Below are 17,632 nucleotides of genomic sequence, written 5' to 3'. Positions count from 1 at the left end.
TCCAAATACTTATTCACACCTTCGCACGCCGCCAACTAATGATGATGTTGGTCTGCCCGGTGGAGTCCAAGTGATCCTACCTCTGACGTCAGTGTCTTGTGCATGTGGGTTTTTCCAGATACGATAGCCACAAGATCTAGACAGATATGGCGAAATAGCACCCACTACGAAGGTGATCTTTCAAAAATCAGCTGTTAACGTACTCGATGTTTATGAGGTGCTATGTTTCCTCAGTTACCAGGAAAATATACAACTTTTATTGGCCAATTCTTTTGAAAAAAGTATTGGAGATTAAAAACATTATGAAGAGTAAAACCTTTTTTATTTTGAATTCATCATCACCTTATGTACTCCAATGATATTATTTAAGAACTGAGCTTTGAAAGGGTACAACACTGTAATGCAACTGATGGATGCTTCCCTAAGAGCTAAATTGCAAATTGTGTTCATTTCACTGGAAGAAAGTGGTAGCCCCCTAATCGTTTGTCCATTAACCTCAAATTGTACTACGACTATATGCCACCGAAAGCCACCCAAAGCTCCAGGCCCCCAATCCCATACTCAAACCCGAACTGAAAGGCCGAGAATCTATAGTAATCCACGTAGATGTTCTGCTGCCGGGGCGAATCAATAAAAGTCTCACGCATAATTTATAAGGCTAAAATGGCAGTGGAAATGGGTTGGGATGGGCGAGGTAGATGGTTGGATGGCTGGGCGTGATGGTTTGGAAGACTGTATCTATTGTCAGGGTATTGATTGCTTAACCGCCGCTCAGCCACCCCATCCGCGCTGGAGAAACGCAACCTGACCAACCTGAAGAAGAGCCAACATCGCTGGATGGATAGACGGGTTGGTGGATAGGCCCACACACAGATACAAATACCAGATACTTTAACGGATACACAGATACACGACAGTTGCCTGGTTACCAAAATAAAAAGCCATGAGAATTTGTACATAACAAACCAAAACAGTTATAGGGGTTGCTTGTGGGATGGTTGGCTTGCGATCTGGGATATGGGTTTTGTGGTATTAGATCTATGATCTGGGATGGGTAATATCATTTTGTGGGTGGGAGAAAAAGGGAGATACCTGCGGGCGCGGATGTTGCGACCCTTTTCCCATTGGCTAAAAATGCAGGGAGCCCGCATGATTTCATCACCTTATGTAATCATCAACTGAAGAGGGGACCTCGAATTGGATGCAAAGTGGAGGCCTCCACGACAGACAAATCAATAAAATGTCTGTATCTGTATCTGGTCGGTTCTCTCAGTTTTTTTTTCTTTTTTTCCACTTTTTACGTTGTATCTGTATCTGCAGCTGTGGCTGCGAATGGCTTTTTGTGGTTCGTTGACTAAATGCGGGCGCGTGCGTTGATGGCCAGAGAAAAAAGAGAGCACAGGTTCAGGTATTGCCATAAACACGTGTACACACATGTATATACAGACGACCGCATATAGTATATATGGTGCATTTTATACATCCAGATGGACACTGTGGAAATGGAGGAAAAGGCTTTTAATGGACCTGGCCTAAAAGGTGGTTCATGCTTAGTGATTAAATAAAGAAAACCCCACACAGTTTTTAACAAATATTCGATTTATTAATTCACAAAATTCCCAAGGAGTCTCTTTATGCATATCTTGGAATAAATCTTTCCTTTAACACTTCATTCTACAATGTTACTTAAGTTTCCTTGCGGCTCTCCTTCTTGAAGCTTCACTGTACCTTGAGAAGCATTATGCTGTGTATCTCGCAGAGAAAAATCAATGCGCAAAGAGGAGAAAAGGCGTCCGAAAAGGAGAGCAAAAGAGGAGAGCAAACGAATCAGAATCAGAAGAACGCAAGTACATAAGATGTATATATACACACACACCCACACATGCAAATCGACTGTCCTGCGCAGCAGCAGATACACACATATAAATGCATATACATAGGCAGAGGCTGCTGTGGTTGGCTTACAGACACAAACACGCACACATTCAGACAAATCTTGAGCGAAGGAGACACGCACACACAGATACTCAGAGACAGAGATACACCATCCCCAGTAGCGTATCATAAATACAGTTGAGAGGGAGTTAGAGAACAAGTTTGGTGTACCCTACCTTTCCAACCCAGCATTTACCATAAGATTTCACCCCGGTGGACGAGAGTGTAACGCCCAGAAGCCCCCCGTCTACGCCACTGCCACCCTTCATTGCCACCCCCGCCCCACCAACAGAAGTTGTATCTATGTGAGCGCACGCCGAGTATCTGTGTGCGGCAGCCAGACTGTTTGGCCTGTGCCTGTGTGTGTACGTGTGTGCTGCTGCGCTCTCATTACACTTACACCTGAGTTTTTGTTTTTGTTATTGGTGGCGCTGCTGCTGCTTGGTTTTTCTTCTTCGGCCGCCAAGTCGTTGACGTCGCTGCCGGCGTCGCAGTCGCTACTTCAATTGAATTGTAATGAGCGTCGGCGGCGGGTGGAATGCACTGAACGAAAGTATTTATGCTCTTCAACAACAAAAAGTACGTAAAATATTAAATAGATGAAGGGAATAGAATAAAAATGCAATTGATATTTTCAGTTAATCATTTGTTTCATCTAAAAACCATTTAAGTACCCTCCAAATTAATAAGAACAACTTCGGGTTTTCATTGATATATGTATATCCTTAAAAATAATACTATCTCATTCATTCCTAAATCAAAAATGTTTAATTATTTTCGTTCGGTGTATATCTTTTTAGCTTCCCTTTTGGCCACTTTTCTTGTCGCTGGCTGTTGGAAAATTTGTTAAATTTTCGTCGCCAGCTTTACGGGTTTTTACAATTTGTCGTTTTTGTTGTTGTGTCTTGCCGCTTACTTCGCCCCCTTTCCCCCCGCCCATATTTCCATCTTGAACACCCTTTCTTCTGCTTCTTTTTCTACTTGCTCGTTTTCTGTTGCTTACTGTTAATGCGTTTTACGTTTTTATTTCCATCGTTTTTTCGCGGTTGTTGTTGGTGTCTCCATCTGACTCTATCTTCAACTCTAATTTGTTTAAATTGTTTTTTAATTAACTGTCAGTGACATTTTCTCTTCATTGTTTTTCGTGTTGTGTTTTTGTCATTTTGTGGCTTTGCTGTTTTGGTTCTGGCCGTAATAAAGCTGTTAAGGGAAAGCTACTGCTTTTAAAAGCCACTGGAAATCGAAACTGGGTTGCAAATCTGACGAAAACGAAAACAAAGTAGTTGAGTAAAGTTTGTGGTTTTTCAATAAGAAAAGCAATAATTGACATCTTTCTAAAATAATTTTTCGCAAAGAACTATTCAGAAATTTTAAAATACTATATCAAACTAATAAAAATTAAATGGGCTTTCTTATTTTCATATTTTGTTCTATTTTAGGCTACCTCGAATATGAGCAAATAATGGTCGTAAATAATTCTAGATATTTTCGTCTATTCCGACGAAGAATGTTCCCGCCATTTCCAATTTCACTCAAAATCCCCAATTTCCTTATCGCGGGAACAAGATTGAACTGACTGGCTATCTAATCGCATTCGTGCTCAGAGTTTCCCACCTTCCGCCCCCAAAACGCACCTACTTTTCCTACTTTGTAGCAGAGATTAGCGAAGCTGGAAGAAAGGGGGTACTTCCTGCGCAATTTCTGAAAACGTCGCCGGCGTTCTCGGTATTGATGATCACAGAGAAAAAGTTTGTTTATAGGTCTTAGCCAACTTAGTTCCAGAGATTAAACGAAAAACAGACTCCAAATCGCATTTTAACAGCTGCCCCAAGCGTGATACAGTGTTACTTGGCTTGGTATTATCATCAAGTGATATTGCAAAGTTGCGGAAAACTTTAACACATAGTAGGTGTACAGAGAAAGTATTATAACATTTATTGATATGCAATGCAACGAATACTCATAAGCTCTATAGTCAGTTGCAGTGTAGTGACAACTGTAGCTAATCGAAGAGTTCCTGGTTGATAGCAGCTATCAGTCTGTTGGCGTATTAGCATAACTACTCCTAATCTTGGCCAGCTCCCCATAGAGATTTTGACCATCCAAGGCCAGTGGCTATCTTGCTGGGTGGAATTCTAGCGATTTCCAGATGATTGCCACTCATCCAGAGCTAGCCAAAGTTACGCCGCAGGTGCCGAATCCGGACTCGGACACGTCCAATTTGGATGGCTTGCCGTTATGTAAGTGGATCAGTTCAGGGTACAGGAAGACGTGTTCAAATTCAATTTGCCCGATGACGAAACCGCAGTTTTCATTTCTTTTTTTAGCCCCTTCCCCCAATGGCATGCTGCATGTCTTCATTATCGTTTATTGAATACAAGCATGCTTATACATACATATGTGTCTGTAGAGAGAATATGAGGGGGTATTCTACCGGGAGGCAAAGGTAATCCCTGAGTATTGCACGCGTTGCCGATAAGCGATCGAATTGTAAACTCACTCAATGCAATCAGGCCATTATATTGTATATATGTATATGTATCTGTATTTGGCTGTGGCTGTACCTATCTGTAGCTACATATATTTGTCTCGGTTCCACCCTTTACTGTACATGTGCATACATATATCTGTATCTCACGGCATGTGCAAAATATTTCACGGCTTGACACCTTCTTCGGTTTCTGGTTACGCTCACAGCCTCATGGCGCCACTCGTAATTAGAACGCCCCAATAATAATAATAATCCCCATCCTATACTCCCATCCCCACTGCTTTTTTCTGTCTGGCTTTGACCCATTCAGTAATAATTACCCAATTTCTGCAGTTCAGTTTCACTCTATCAACGTATACGTGTTGCCCGGCTGGATTTCTTTTCGTTTTTCAACAAATTTGCTCGCATAATTGCAACGAACGAGCGTTCCCAAGCTCCCTGAGTTTCGTCTTCCAGTTCCCAGCTTGTTCTCCCTGCTTTTGCTCACATAAGACCAAGAATTTTCTTTATGACAATTCATTTGTTCAATGGGAATCTTTTGGCTTGCATAATGGCGAAATAATGTCTCCCCAACTTCTAAATTCTGACTCAGCGCAACCCGCGCCACAAAGGAGCCAGAGAGATAGTCGGAAAGTAATAGCAAATCGGCAGTAACTTTAGAAGCACAAGCCCCAAAGAGGGTTATGCAAAATGCATATGTGTACATGCAATATTCTCATTATTTCGGGGGAGATAAATCTTTTTACGTTCATCGTTGTGTACACAACGAAATTAAATATCGATTTTCTAACATATTTAATTAATTCTGTCTAATTCTTGGGCCTCTTTTCAGAAGCTTACTTTAAACTGCAATTTTTAGGTTCTTTCTGGCTTTGTCATTGTCTGTGAGTCTCTCTTTATAGCCGGCTTTTCCTTAGATGGTGTTTTCGTTTTCATTTTCTTTTACTGGCTGCCTAATTTCCATCAAGAAGCAATTACGTTGCTGATCATTAATTTCGAGATCGCATGCCATGTGACGTTGTTTTGTATGGAAGAGTCAGGAAGGGGGGTTACACTAAGAGGGTGAGTCTTCGTTGCCGACTAGCACACCTGTCCAGAATTCTTGGCTAGAGAAGAATGGGTACATTTAGCCACCAGAAGACAGCTGCCTTGGTCTTAGCTCGTGACCTGGTCTTTGGGGGATGGATGCAATTCCGATATTTTGTTGTGTTTCTCGCTAAATGCTCAATTCAGTTGCAGTTGAGCGGCAATTTAGACCATGTCCAATCATCAGCTTAGACCGCCACCAACAATCAAAGTCAATCAACGTCAATCAAAGCCCATAACCGATTGGTGGGTGGGATGGGCGTGGGCAAGACCAAAGCGTTGAACGTTTAGCACGACCTGCAACTTTCGCAAGACTTCGAAAAAGAAAGTTAAGCGCATCTCCCTACATGGAGAACAAAAACCATACAATCATAAATGCATATCGGAACATAACTATAACATATGTTACCAAAGGCAGATTTGATAGAAGTTTTGATATAAATTAAAAAAGTGACAAGTGCACAAGTTTTTTTTGTATGTAGGCCATATTTATGAGAATCGCGGAGAGAGGCCTTTGTTGTAATGGTCAGTACACAGATTTAAGGGCAAGTTGCGTCGCCCAGCCGAGGGTAATCGTTACACGTCGTAACCGCTGCGGATCGAAACTGCACTCGAGGATCTGCTCGGACCAGAAACAGATATTTGTTGATATATAGGGGCTAACGCAGGGGGGAGAGTGTGGTGAGGGCGAAACCAGAACAGAACCGAAGACAATGGCAGACTGCAGACCTTGAAACAGTTCAAAAACGTAAACGGTTCAGTGATCATTGATGTAAAAGCTAAAAACGGAGCAAACGGTTGCTAAGAGAGCAGCAAAGCTAAAACGAAACCGAAACAGAGTCACCAGTGGAAGCCAGAAGTTCGAGTTTGAGTTGGAGTTGGTCTTATGGCCGGAGTCGGAAGATAATGACTGCCAGAGAAGAACGCGGCCGCACAACATCCGTCATCTGGGCACGTCAAAAGCGGCTGTCTGGGGATAAACCCGCTGCTTTTAGCTCTTAGCTTTCAGTTCTCAAGTCTCTACTCTCGGCCAAGAAAACCATATAGTGACTGAATTCGAATCTGGAGCTGGCGTGCGCTCTGATCTGCCTGACTGCTTCGCCTGGCATCGGTTGGCATCGTTTGGCATCGGCCGCTGAGCGGTCTTGGCCCGGTCAAAAAATCGTTGAGCCGTTGAGTTGGTTCAGATCTGTGAAAAGCATATTTTGACATGGCCCATGGATCTTCATCATATTTGGTTTTCCATCATCAAGCATCATTATTAGCTTTTCTTTAAGCTCTCAGAAACCAAATGCTTGTGGAAATTCCTGGTCCAAAAATATCACTTTAATTATAAATATATGACTTGTATTTATTTAAATGTAAAACAAAACGTTTTCTGTGCATGAACTTTGCCTTGGGGATGCATCCGCATTACCGCAGTCGCAGTCCGTCCAAGATCAAAGCCACCATTGTCGTCTGGCTGTTGGTTTCGGGTTTGTGATGGAGTTTGGAATGGGTTCGGCTGTGGGTTGGGTTTGTCTCGGGGTCTGGGTCTGGGCACTTTCTGGCTTTCTGGCTCTCCAGCTCGAAATCTCCCTTCCCTGCGAGTGCTGACGTTGTCGGCCCCTTCAGGTTGTCGTCGTTTGCTCTGCGTTGTGTTGGGTTGCCGGTAATGATCTTTAACCAAGCGTAACGTTCGCTTTCAGTGCGTTTACATCTGCGCCGTCACCATCATGAGGATGATCAACAGCAGCAACATCAGCATTATGATCATCATCTTGCAGCCATTTCTTCGGACTCAGCTACAGAAAGACAGACAGTCGGTTTGAGTTGAGTCGGGTTGCTCCACCCGCTCCGCTTCCGTTGTGGCTCGAATTTAAATGGCAGCAAAAAAATACATTCACATAGATATATGTATGTATCTACACTATAGAGAGAGATGAAGATTCAGATAGGTATCTGTATCTGTGCCTGTGCCTGGTGCATTTTGAATGCACCATTAATGATCAGGCAGGCAGCGAGTACGCAGACCTTGATTCCCAATGGTCGAGAGTGGAGAGTAATTGCCAGAGGATCGCAGAGACCCTATAAAAGGGGAGCTAAGAATCTGGGAAAGTGAAAACTTTATATTTGCATTTTTTTTAAATTGTAAGCGGAGGGTAGTAAGATTACGAATAAGTAAGTAGTGCGCTAGTCAGCTATGACAAAATGTAAGCTTCTTTTCCCACCTAAGGACTCTTTATATTTAGCTTGTCTTAAGCTAATTTCATTTTCTGATCACTTGAGTGAATATATTTTCGTGCCTGTATTCGCCATAAATCTTCTCGACAAAATAAACACCCGCTTGTGATCCACGAAAACTGCTATACCTTCGCAGTTAGCCAGAACCCAACCTTGCGATGATCCCATGTTCTGACCATGGCCAAAACTGTGAGATGAGTGTGAAAAAGGGGCAGCGGAGGAGAGAAGGTTCATAAAATCGTAGGAAGCGAAGCAGACAGCCAACAATTTCGCAGAAAAATTCAACAAACTAAGACAGGCACATGTGTGGTATGGCAGATATAGGTACAGATACAGACACAAGGCTATGGTCACGGATACAGATGCGGATACCAAAATGCTAATGCGCCCGTTGGCTCCGGCTCTTCTTACTTTTTTTCTGCCCTCCACCTTCATTTGGGAGATGACCATAAAACTTTGGACCCATGCATCGTCGACTGGACCAAGACAGGGGCGTGGGCGAAAAAGGGGGACCCTAAGCAGAGTGGCGTGTGAAAAATGCCAAGTGACTTTAAATGTGTGCTGCCACTTGCTTCTGCAAAATTGATTTTCTTTGTCTTGTCCGATATTTATGTAACTCCATCCGAAAACTCTGCAAAGCCAGAGACAGTATTAAAAACACAAACATTTGTACATATGTACATATGTATATGCAAAGCTTATAAAAATAATCAAACCTGCAACCCAATGGTCTGCCATAAGATTTTTATAAAACACCATTTTCTCTGTATTTCTCAACAAAAATGGTGATGCAGAGAAAGAGATCTAGGAGAGTGAGGTCTATAAATAGCTCTCCGGCCGCATAAGTATCTATAGATGTAGGCGTTGAAATCTCGACGGCAGCAAATAAACAAGCAGCTCGACGAGATCACCACCATTGTCGTGATCTGCGCACAGCCACCGTTGAGACACAGATACATACACAGATACAGCTATAAAAAAAATAAAAATTATCTGAAAGATACAAGTTCGTCTGCGGTCGGGCTCCCCATGTACATATATAATAGTGTAGCATGGTATGGTAGACCATATCTGTATATATCTCAAGTGTGTGTGCTTCGTTCACCCATAAGTGCTTCATTAATCTCTGTCAGCGAGGTGGTCTTCCCTCTTTGGATCCCCCATCTCAAGCGAATGATTTTCGTTTTTTTGGGATTCCCTCATTGTTTTCATTCGTGTATCTGTATCTTCGAGCAAAGATCGCACTGTGGTAAGCTTTGATGGCTGCCCAGCTTAGCATTGATTTTGCCTCTCAGTTTTCGTTTCTCGGCTTCATCTTGTTGTCTTTGATTTGTCGACTTGGGATTGGTGGAATCGGAATCGATCGGAGCAATGAACCAGCGCGGTGTGTAGAATATCAAATGGGTTTGACTGTTTGTTAAAGGGTCTTATTTAAAGCATCATAAAGTCATAAAATTGTATTATTAAAAATAAAAGCACATCAAATTTTGTGTTTCCTAGTACCATATAATATGAAAACAAATTTTAAAGGAACGTAAACGGCTGATATCAGGAATGTTAGTCGGGCTTTCCCAACATCCTCGTAAGTCCGCTGTTAAAGGGGGTGCTTTGTCACATTCGAGTGGGCAGACAACCAAGACGACGCCACATGCGTGTGTACATCCAGAGAATACAAAAAAAAAATCAATAGCCAAAAACAACCGAATGTTCCTGGTGGTAAATGGTGAGTGGTAAGTACCAAGTGGTCACTGGCAACTGCCGGCAGATGCTGAAGCGCTCCATCCGCTCACCACCACAGAGGACACACCCAAGGTCCTACACTGAGAAAAGATATGTAGACTTTTACTGCTAGCAATGTTTTTTCAGTAAATACAGAACTCTTTGGTTTGGTTATAGCTTGATCTTGAGTTGAGTCAACACATATACATGGTATTTGCCCAGTTCCTTGAGATATTATTTTCTTAAGTGTATAGGAAAGGGAGTGCAACCGTCCAGTGTCAATGACACACCTTGTGTTAAACAAGGAAACGTCTTTGGGGAAGTCGGAACCAGCGACCATGAATAATCCCCGAAAAAATGTTCTCGCGGTGGTACGAATAGTTGAGCTCCCCTGATGCTTCTCCTCTTTTACTTTGTCCCTATATTCACACTACGTTTACTGGTTTTGTATTGTCAGATATCCACACGAAAATATATTACCCTGTAGCAAAATACAATTTCTTTCTATAAACAGTATCGGTTGTAGTATTATACAACTTGTAATTAAAGGTCGAACGTTCGCAATGATGTAATTACCTTATCATTTCGATCTTATGTAAACAATACAATGGAAATGTATGATGTTTTGGGTAAATATATTGGTTCCTTACATTTTGTTCAAAGACCTTATTTGTTTTGATATCCAGTCAGTTTAAAAGGAAACTTCTATAAACTGCGAAATCAATAGTGATCCCCATTATTAATTTAAGAGGTACGAGTCAAGTTGTCAGTTATCACGCGAGATGGAGCTATACATATGTACCTACAGGGCAGAGGCTATGGATCCCAGTACAACTACTCCCCCATAATATACACACTTGTTTTGTTCCGAGGCCAGCTTTTTGATGTCTGCATCGGGTTTCATGTCCCGGCAATTCCAACTAATGACGAAGCCAGTGACGAGTCGCCATCATCAGTGGGTAATTACCATCGCAGGTGGATGAAAATGGCCCAGAGTGGGTGGAAAGTCATATAAAAAGGACAACGAACAGGCAGGAACTGCCTGGACACGGCATGCTCATTAGGCAAATCCTTGGAGAGCCTTATCGAGTGTGCGGGGGATATAAAAAAAAACGGAAGTCGAATAAAACACCGATGGGGTTGTATTGTCACTGTCATTGCCAGCAGATGAATAATGTAACCCCTCATTTAGAAGAGCCACCTTATATAGCAGAAAAAAATAAGTGAAGAGCCAATTCGCACAGACTCGACTTGATTTACATCCTTTGATTGGCATTCGAGCGGTGTGTCAACCCTGAAACCCTTGTAAATGGATGGCTGCAACATGGGTGGTGCAGCTGTAGAACATGACCCATAAATGCAAGCGTCACTGGGAAATTTATTACGTGACTCAAGAATATTTTCTTTGCAAAAAATGTAAAGTAGAAAGTTGACTTAAGAGGATGCAGTGAGCTATGGGTATAACATACAGATATTTTATTGCGTATTAAATACATGACTGTATAAATGAGTCATAGGAGGTTCTACTTAGAATAAGTTCAACCACTGTATTATGGAAATCAAGAGTCTTAGAAGAAAACTATTTCAGTTCGGTCTTTGGGCCCTGAGCCTTAGACCTTGCCACTAGCCATCTACGGTTGCCATCTAGACAAGAACTCGAGACCAGGAGTCCGTAACCCGGAGTTGGCCCAAAGCCATTGGACACATCAATGTGGCAATGGCACGGGCTGCAGGAAAATCCGGGGGGTAGCAACGTATGTGGGGTGTCTCTATGCGACAATTTCCTGTTTTCCAAAGTTTCTACTCGACGAGGACGGAAAACACAGTAGAAAAAGCGGCGCTAGGGGAAAAAAGAAAAATAGGATAAAGCAGCCAGGCAGGCAGGCAGCAGCAGCAGTGGCAGAAAGTTACAGCAGCGATAAATTCGAGGGAAATGTATCTGACGATTGTCCCTCTCACCCGGATGGAGAACGAAAGGGGGTGGGGAACGAGAGGGTGCAGGTGGGGGACTACCATCAATCCCAATCCCACCAAGTCACCCCATCCGACAAGGATGACCCCCCGACCCTGCGGTTGGCGTGCGGAGCGGCACAAAAAGTTTCACTAGTTCTTGTTGGCTGGTTTTTGCATACGAAATGCGAGCTGTAAATTGTATCTGTGCGCTACTTAGATACACCAATGCGAGGCGCACGGGGGTGGCACACTCAACCACCACCATCACCACCCATTCCCCCCACTTTGTAAGAGTGTGTTTTCGGTGGTTTCGTTTGCCCGCAATTGGTTGCCGCAGCAACGTTGATTTAATAGATTTTTCCGTTTCAGCTGGGAATGTATGCAGATACGACAGAACGACAATACAAGGACAACCCTAGGGGTTGCTCAACCATCAACCCGTCAAAACCACCCACAACCACCCTGCATCCCTGGGCTCAATCATCCAAGTTTCTGTTGGATTCGGCGAAAAAAATCTCTGATCTGTGATTTGCTGAATGCTTTTGCTTTTCATTACATATTTTATATTTTTTAGGGTTGTTTGTCACATTATTCGCCAACAGCCTCCTCTTATCTTAAACCAGAAAATGGCGATTGGGGGTGGAACATGCGTAAGCTAATCAAAAGCTTGGATGACGGCGCCATTTTATTTTTCCTTCAATAATAATAACTATGTGTAGCAATAAAAAGATCACAGAATCAAACTCTTGATTTTTCAAAAAAAAAAAAAAAAAAAATTACTGTTTGCGCTCTCGCAGTCTATATTTAATCTGAGCCAGAAACGATGACTAAGCGGTCGTAAGAACTGCCAACTCAGAAAACGAGAAACCTCTGGACAGTGTCGGCAAAAGAGCAGTCATTATTCGGGGGGAAAGGTGAATGGGCCGCAGCGAGGGGGAAGGGGGTGGACGGGCCTATGGCTGAAGGACAACCCCCAGAGCCAAAAGCCAGGCCAAGAACCGAGAACTCAGGGCCGTTGGGCATCCGAGGCGAGCAGCAGGACAAAAGGCCCACGTCAGCCGCATGTCACTCGAGGCAAACGGAACCAAACCAAACCCAACTAAACCGAACAGAATATAAAAGCAGGGTGGAGAAGATACCTGGTATCCAATACCTTCTTCAGTACTTTCAAATAAATAATGTTAACTCTTCGATTTTTAAAATTTTATTATAGTCTGTTTATTTTTCTTTAAATGAATTTTAAGTTTTCTTCCGTTTTTGTCTCCTTTATATATGAAACTCAATATTTTATGTATGTTTTTCTCATCATAAATCCCTTGAGTTATAAACCACAACTTTTAATTTATTAATTTGCACAATAAATATTCATAACCAATCCACCCCTAACTGTAGGGCATGCTAAGAGCCAAAAGAATTTCAGATTCATGGCTTTGCTTGTGTTTTCTGTTGTTTCATTTCCGTTTTACCCACACATACAGACCAAATCTTAATATACATATATTTGTATATGTACTGGCGGATTACATATATGCACAGGAAGAGGGAGGAAAATGGAAAGGAGAAGAAGAGCGGGAGGACCGTCCACATCTAAGGAAGTTAAGCCAAACTCAAAACAAAAAAAAAATCGAGAGAAAAAACCGAAATGCGACGTCTGCCTGCGTTTCACCCTCCACCAATCTGCAGTCTGTCATTAATTTTGCCTGCCACCCTCGCCGCGGCTCACCTGTGCACCTCCCCTGCACCCCCAGCACCAGCACCAGCACCACCGCCAATCCCCTTTTTCTCCACCTGGCACGCAGCGGGGCCTTTAGTTAGTCAGCCTTGTCAGCTCGTCAGTTTCAGGTTCCATCCACATCACAACAACAACGCAGCCACCTCCCACTCTTGTGAGCACCATCGCCCAACCAACCCACCAACACCCCCTCTTCTTTTTTCATCCCTCTGTTTGTGTGGCTGTGTGCGTGTGTGTGGCACCCTGACAGGTGAATTATTTCCCTCTGCGGGCATTTCTAATTGGATTTTCCCTCGTTTCTAAGAAAAAATCTATGGAAAAGAATTTTTTGTTTCTATTTCAGTTGTGCTGATGTTGTTTCTCGTTGTTTTTTATGTGGCTGTGACGACCTTCTGTCGAAAGCCACCCGCTCGATGGGTGTTCAACCAACCCTGGAGGTGACAAAATTGTGGGGAAGCAGCTATACAGAAAAATAAACTATATAAAATAATCAAATTAAAAATTTCGGTAGAAACAAATTTTTTTCTAAGAATTATTAAAATATGAAATATTAAAAATAGATTTTTTGATCTTTTTATATATTGTTTGGATGGTAATGTTTTGGTTTGTGTGTAGAAAGAGAGGAGCCACCCAACCACCCACACGCAGCAGCTCAGCCACTACCCTCTGCATGACCTCTGCCCACCTGTGCAACCACCCTTCATCCTCCCACCATCCACCTGGTTTCTACCACCTATTCAGGGATGATGACGTCGTCGGTCTTCACGTTTCGCGTCGCTTTCGTTGTTCATCGTGCTTCACTTGGCCTATTCTTGTTGTTGTTGCTGCTGTTGCCTTGGCCGATTCTTCACTGGTACATAGAACCCCCATTTATATACAACATGCACACACATGTATATATATATATGTACATATTTACGATATAGATGTGGTAAATGGCCACGTCGTCGTTGCCTCATGGCAAAAGTTCTTCTGAATTTCTGATGTTGCTCTGATAAATACTTCACTGCGCCATTCTCGGTGGCTCCCTCTCCTTCGCTCACTATTCTCCTCTCACTTGCTCTCTCGTTCGCATGTTTGGGTGTATATCCACATGGAAAATCGGAGGGGGCACATTCGGCCCACCCATCAATGCCAAGCACTTTGCAGCATTATGTGGCAACAACAACCAAAACAACAAGAACGACAGCAGCAGAGAAAATCGAAATGGATGGACAAAGAATATATATCTATATATATGTATATGTACATGGATTTACAAGGCTATATACTGAAATATCTGAAAGTGGATGTAACGGGGCGGATGAGCGATGTATCATCCATCATTTAGTAGTTTCCGAAGATAAAATCTTGTACAGAAAATTTAAATTTTAGATCGAAAGTAAGAAAAACTAATGATTGAATCGCCATGAATTAGTACCCTAAACTGCATGAGCAATGCAAGATCTGAGCGGTTTATATGATGCTTTGTCATTTAATCGACGTCCATGATGATTCATTATGAGATCCGATCAATCCTCAATTCGGTCGCTTTGGAAGTTATATATGTTAGTGGGCTTATAGCGGGTAGAAAAGTAGAAAAGTCATATCAGCTAGACGATAAGCAACCACATCTGTTAAGCAAGTCCCCGTGACTGAGCCAGAAAAGGCAGTCAACCAGCAGTCGGCAGCCCGCAATTGATCTATCTATATAGCCCTCAGAATTATTTACTATTTCTAGAGCAGAGCCAAAGACGCAGAAGCTAAAGTGAGCTCAGGTGAGTTGTATAGTTTTTGTGTTTTATAGGCCAACTGTAGGAAAACACGATTCCCAACCGATTTCGATAATCGAATAGAGTCGAGTTCGGTGGACTTTCCGACTATATGACACGGGACCAAGTGGAGAACTTGATGCTACCACTTGATACTTGGGAAGAGCACGGATGATAAGAGGCTTTAAAATAATAGAAGGTTTCCGTTGATATAGCTCTCTTAGATGATATTGAAAAGAATTATTCAATACGAATCTATAAAGAATATAGTGACTACACAAATAGTACTAAATTTTCTATCGAATTTCAGGTCATATTTATTGGTATTTTTAGGGTAGTGTCATTGGGACCATGAGTTATAGCCTATAACTGATGGGGTGGTGCACTTCAGCGAGACACGCGGCTGCTAAGCTCATCCGACTGATTGGCGTCGCCAGTCGATGCCATTTCCATTCCCATTCCCGCTCCCAGTGCTCATTCCATTTATATTTTCATTCCAAGGCGCCGATAGCGCTGGCTGCAATTTCCAGTTAATTGCATTTTGTTGCCGGCGACGCTAGTTGTAAAATATTTGTGTATAGATTTGGGTTTCTTCGTGAAGAGGCGCCAGATTATGGGCCCCATAAGGAAGAACCTTGTGCGTTTATGTAAACATTGCAAATCAATCGAACTATCTGCCACTTGTGGGGCTCCCCTCTCCCGTTGCCTCTATAACTTTTGAGATATCCCCCAGTTCCGTCTTTCAGCTGCTGTTACTGTGTAAGAAGAACAGATGCCGGATTGTTCAGGGTGCACTATATTTTTGTTGTATTTTTTTTTGTATTCCCAGAAGCTGTGTAATCGGGCGACGAAGTACCCACAAATTTGCGGTTGCTCCATCTGGTCACCGAGTTGATAAAATAAATATGCGGCCCGAAAAATGGGAAGTTACATCGGTAACAGTAAGTGGATGCCACAAAAGTATTTGCGATAAGCAAATCGGGAGAACCCTACTTCCAAACCGAAAGGCATATAAGTTTTAAACGAATTTATATTAAATATACCTTGATTGTTGCCCGAAAAAAACAATTTTAGGAACTGTTTTGATATTTTACTACTAAATACATTAAACAAAAATTATTTTAAAATATTAAAATTACAAAGTCCCAAAGTCTAGCTGATCCACAAAAACTGTAACCCGAGTGGCGATTACAAACAGATTCACTTAAAAACCCTGGATTGCGGTTGACCATTTTGCATGGGACATGCTAAATAGCTGGCTGTGTACATTATAATTACGAGCATGATAATAATAATACAAACATTGGTCGGGGTAGCTCAGGAGCCCAAATCGCACCGATAAGATTGAAAATTTGCGGTCATCTATCTGGCATGTCCCATGGGAACGGGAAACGAATTAAAGAAATCAGAAAGTTTTTGAAACGGAGACGCTTCCAGGAATTTATTGCGCTTCTACACTTTTCATTATCCATGAGTGGGCAGAAATCAAGACAGTCAGTTAATTTAATTACGTGGATGCATGGCGATCATTGATCTATATAAGAAATGCGAGGCATCAGCGAAATCCAAACGCGAAGCGGTAAACTAAGACGCAGTATGATATGTAACGGTAAATGTACGTGGGATCACAGTCTCAGCAGCTTTTAGGATTTTTGTGGGGTTTAGGGAGTTCTCATTGTCTGAGCACTGCGAAACTCAAAGTTTACAGTCATAAGCGTATTAGTTTCATTATTCTCAGTGCAGCGACGCAGTCCTAATGCTATTGACCCGCGTTTAGACTCCCCGCAAGGTAAACAAATCTTGGCCGGAAGATTAGACCAAAAGAGACCTCATTTACTGAAGCTACGACAGCACGCGTCCGGCAAGTGAAAAGTGGTGTACGATATCGGTTATCTGGCTGCCCATTAATCATCCATCCATGCATCCATCCACTTCTGACCCACCTGTCGCCGTATTGATCAATCCCCCTTTATAAGTACAAATACACATGTGTGTACCCGTCCTATCTCCGATTTCATTATGTGCATGTTGCAATTAAATGATTCTGATGTCTCATTGTACACAGACAGAGGCCAAGAAGAACCACATCTCCCCAGCGACGAATACATGCATGATTTCGATATTTTTATTTTATTTTTCTGTATTTCATATTTTATTTAAATCGCAGTGGCCTGATTTTTATCTTGGCAATGCAGTTTTCTGGTACTCGAATTCTATGTGGACTTCGATGATAGGTTTTTAGTGGGCTTCTCGTATTACCACCGAACCCGAAAGGGGCTGATATTTTGGATGGTTGGGTTTTGACTTCCACTTGAGTGAGCGCTTTTTTCTCTCTGCCAAAATTCGCTGATTCTGTGCAAAAGATGTATGTCTGTAGATGTATGTATACTTATAGTATACATATATATATATTGGCTTTGGCACAAACGAAATGGAACCATTGGCGCACAGATTAAGTTAGGTGAGATTGCTGGGGAGCTTTTTAATGGTTCTCAAAAATTGATAAGCAAATTTCGATACTTGACGTAAAATCGTCTAGTGTATACTTTAATTTCTATGGCACTCGATTTTTATCAATCCAAGAATTAATCTGACCTATAAAAATGGTTGGTCATTTCACAAACTTTGTGGAATCCAATGACTGCCATGGACTGCTCTTTTATTGATTTATTCATTCACACTCTGTGTGCCAAATCCTTCAGTTTGGTAAGAAACATATAGTTTTTAGCAGATAAAATGTGG

Source organism: Drosophila yakuba, chromosome X, assembly GCF_016746365.2.
Source record: "Drosophila yakuba strain Tai18E2 chromosome X, Prin_Dyak_Tai18E2_2.1, whole genome shotgun sequence".
Taxonomy (NCBI): Eukaryota; Metazoa; Arthropoda; class Insecta; order Diptera; family Drosophilidae; genus Drosophila; species Drosophila yakuba.
This window is presented reverse-complemented; position numbering follows the sequence as displayed.